Source organism: Onychostoma macrolepis, chromosome 10, assembly GCF_012432095.1.
Source record: "Onychostoma macrolepis isolate SWU-2019 chromosome 10, ASM1243209v1, whole genome shotgun sequence".
NCBI lineage: Eukaryota > Metazoa > Chordata > Actinopteri > Cypriniformes > Cyprinidae > Onychostoma > Onychostoma macrolepis.
The window spans coordinates 15,150,392-15,154,717 of record NC_081164.1 but is presented as its reverse complement, the minus strand read 5'-3'; positions in this window follow the sequence as shown (position 1 = coordinate 15,154,717).

The following is a 4,326-nucleotide window of genomic DNA, read 5'->3' as shown; positions in this document are numbered from 1 at the left end:
AATGCTGAAACACTGCTTGTTTCTACGATGTATGCCCCTCCCACCTCAGCACACACACACACACTCCTACAGTAGTTACAGTAGCACATGACCTCTAAACACACACACACACACACAAGCTGTCAGTCAGACGTGGGACATTCCATGGAACGCTGGCAGGGAGGGATACGCATCAGGCATCCATCCCGACAGGTTTATCTCATCGTGTTGTGAATGCACCTGCATCGATGATCTAAGTGATCATGTTTTTCTGAGCAAGCACTGACATGTGGACAAAGTTCAGCTCTGTTAACAACTCTTTCTTATAGACAAACTAAAAAATGTTGCTGGGAACTCTTGAGACAGACTAATTAAGGTTCAATCTCCTATGTGGGTCAAATCTGATTAGCTGATCTTTTTTTAGACCATATCAAGGTAAAAACGATGTGATATTATGTTCTAAAAAAGGCTTTTATGTGGAAAGACTGTGGGTAAGAACAGCAGTACAGTGGTGACAGGCTTGTTATTTAATTGAAATTTTTAGCATTTATTCACTCTCATGTCATTCCAAACCTCTTTGACTTTATTTCTGCTGTGGAACATAAAAGAAGATATTTTGAAGAATGTTCTTGCTGCTCTTTTCCACACAATAGAAGTGGATGGGGACTGGGCCTGTAAAGCTCCAAAAACAATGAGAGTACCATAAACGTAGTCTACATGACTTGTGCATTGGATTCTAAAGCTTTGTGTGAGGAGCAGACTGAAATTTAAATGGATAAGATCTGGACTGATAATCATGAAAATGATTTAGCTAAAATAACTGTCAGTTTCCGTCATGCAAAATCTTGATATAATCTTCACATCGAAAGCTACAGTGATATTTCAGAAGCTTAACTGAACATTAGCAGGATACAAATGAATAAACCTACATAACATGTTTTATACCTTCAAGTACCTTTAAAAGTCATTACAGTACACAAAACAAGTAAAGCTCAAGGCAAAAGCTTCAGCTTAAGGTTCCCCTCACATATACCTGACACATTTTTGCCTAAATTTGCAGATCTCACATTGCAGCTGAGCGCTAACTCTGAACACTGAACATTTCTGAACTGATGTTGCTCTGAGATCGGTTTGTCAAAGCATCAGAATGTCTCAACATACAAAAAGCAGCCAAAGACACACTTCTTCCACAACCATTTAACAACTCCACACGCACATAAAGTCTTATTCTTTACATTTTACCTCTGCTCTAGCTTGTTTCTTATTCTAGCTTTCTAATAAACCTGGCATTATACACTATGAAAATTGCCAGCTCTGTGATGAATTGCCTCGTTTTGGCATGTCTACATCACCAAATTAAAAATAAACCTTTTTTGTCCCGCGTGCTTAAACAGTGTTGCACAAACATGGTACACTGTGTAGCTATCATTACATATTTTATAACATCTATAGTACAATATTTGGAGGTTATCAATTATCAGTAAAATAAGGAAGAACTTGCAAGGTAAATAAAATAGTGAATTCTGTAAAAATAAATAAATAATAGTGAATTTTTGTTGACAAATGTCATGAAAATGAATATATTACCAAAATATTTTTTGGCTCTTGATTTGCTCTCATGTCATAATTACTTTTAGATTTCATAATAAAGATCAAATCTGTCTGAATTAGGGTGTGCACAGTATTTCCAGTGAAACCTTATAGAAAAGGGGTGATGACTAAATCTGATAAAGTCTGCCCTCTTGTGGTGTGGGCAAACAAATAGGCAAATAGTTGTGCATATGAAACCAGAAAACAACTCATTGTAGAGAGTCCTTCAAAGCACATGAAGGCTGGTAGACATGGAACATACTTGGAAAACAAGAGTCAATGTATTTTGCGTTGCTAAGTGAACCCCAAATAACCACATAAAGACAACAGCTTAATAAAGTTATTCAAAAAAATAATAATTACCAAACAACCCTATAAAGCTGAAGAGAATCCAAATATAAGACTCAGCATGTGCTTATGTGTGTTTACGAAGTTGCCATGCAACAAGCAGAACTAGAGGTCAGGAACATGACAAATTCTCTTCAGTCGGGTCTCAGATCTCGGGTCTCTACGCTCTTTTCGGAGGCACGGAACCATGAGCAATCTCAGGCTGGGAAACTTCCCTTTGTTGACTCAACATCTTTCCACATCCTCCTTCCACCAGGGACGATTACATAGTCTACTGCACACTGTAGGGGTCGAGATCCAAGTGTGTGAGAGCATGAAAGTTATCGCTTCAGATTCACAAGACTAGAACTAAAGTTTTACCCTGTAGCACTGTAACTCAACAACTGATGGACATAAGACTACATTTCCAAGCAATGAGTGTTTTAGGTGTGACCTCACCCTTCAGCTTCAAGAAACTTGGAAATACCAGGAAAAAAGAGAAAACCTAGCCAAGATGACGCAATCCACATGTAAAGGTCTTTTGAGCCAGATGGTCACTTAAAGGAATAGTTCACCCAATTTGCCGAAAATTCTCATCCACAGGCCATCCAAGATGTAGATGAGTTTGTTTCCTCCTTGCAACAGATCTGGAGAAATTTATCATTACATTACTTGCTCACCAATGGACCCTCCACAGTGAATGGGTGCCAAACAGCTGATAAAAACATCACTATAATCCACAAGTAATCTACACCACTCCAGTTCATCATTTAACATCTTATGAAGTTAAAAGCTGTGTTTGTAATAAAGAAATCCTTAAGTGTGTGACTACTGTGATGTTTTTAATCACCTCTTATTCTGATGGCACCCATTCACTGCAGAGGACCCATTGGTGAGCAAGTGATGTAATGCTAAATTTATTCAAATCCATTCCATTGAACACATTAAGTTTTTTTTTTTTTTCTGACAGAATCATATGCCAGGCATTTAATATTATATATTTTCACATCCTAGTTTCTTGATTCGATGCCTCAGCACTGCGAAAAACAGTGAGTCTTCATACAAAGTGGGCAGTTTGGGGACTTGTATGACTTTCTTTGTATGAGAGAGGGTGAACTGACCTTTGCGTTGGTGGATAAAGCAGAGACACAATTACAGTACTGACTTCAATGCAGAGGTCATTTTTTTTCAAGTGGTTAACACATATGACTGATCATGTAATGAGTCCGTTCAGCCCTTCATTTTCGTCAGCATATCCCAGATAAAGTTTCTTTCTCTGATGATTAAAGATGATGCGGGTATTTACATTTCCATGAACTGGTAAACCATGTGACTATGAAAGGAACGCAGGACTTCAACTACAGCAGGATTATAAAAATTGTGCACTGATGCATGTTAAGTCCCACTAACTAGCTTTTTACATTTTGGTGAGGGGACCAAATGGCATAATTGTGAAAACAACAGAACCCTTTTTGGGACACAACATTATGACCAAGTTTGGATTAGAGTCAAAAAGGGTGACTCGAGGTAAGCCTAAAAGACTTGGATAGGTTAGGAAAACAAATATGTGACCCTGGACCACAAAACCAGTCTTAAGTCGCTGGGGTATATTTGTAGCAATAGCCAAAAATACATTGTATGGGTCAAAATTATAGATTTTTCTTTTATGCCAAAAATCATTAGGATATTAAATAAAGATCATGTTCCATGAGGATATTTTGTAAATTTCTTACCGTAAATATGTCACAACTTCATTTTTGATTAGTAATATGCATTGCTAAGAACTTCATTTGGACAACTTTAAAGGCGATTTTCTCAATATTTTGATTTTTTTGCACCCTCAGATTCCAGATTTTGAAATAGTTGTATCTCGGCCAAATATTGTCCAATCCTAACACCCCATACATCAATGGAAAGCTTATTTATTCAGCTACTAAATTTATAAACTTTATAAGCTAATAAATTTATTCAGCTAGGCCCATTTATAAATCTCAATTTTGAAAAATTTACACTTAAGACTGGTTTTGTGGTCCAGGGTCACATATGTTCCCATGGAAGTAGTAAAGCATTCTGAAGTAAAATTTTCAGCAAGGAACACAGTGGCTATATGAGAAACAAGAAATAAGAATAAACTTGATAAATATAAACATTAAAGAATAAAGTTAAACGAAGTGACTCAACCTGTGAAAAAGCTCAAGAGATGCATATTAATCTCCTTGTACTGATTTAAACATTTCATAAGTTGAATAGAGTGTTATAAATGTTATAAATATGAACAAATTGTCATTATTTGCCGTCATGTTGTTTTTCCTCAGTCACGTTCATTTTAATAACATCTTTTTCTGTCAGTCTCTAACATTCTTCTAAATCTCTCCGTTTGTGTTCCACTGATTAAAATCAGTCATAGAGTTGGAACAACAGAAGGCTGAG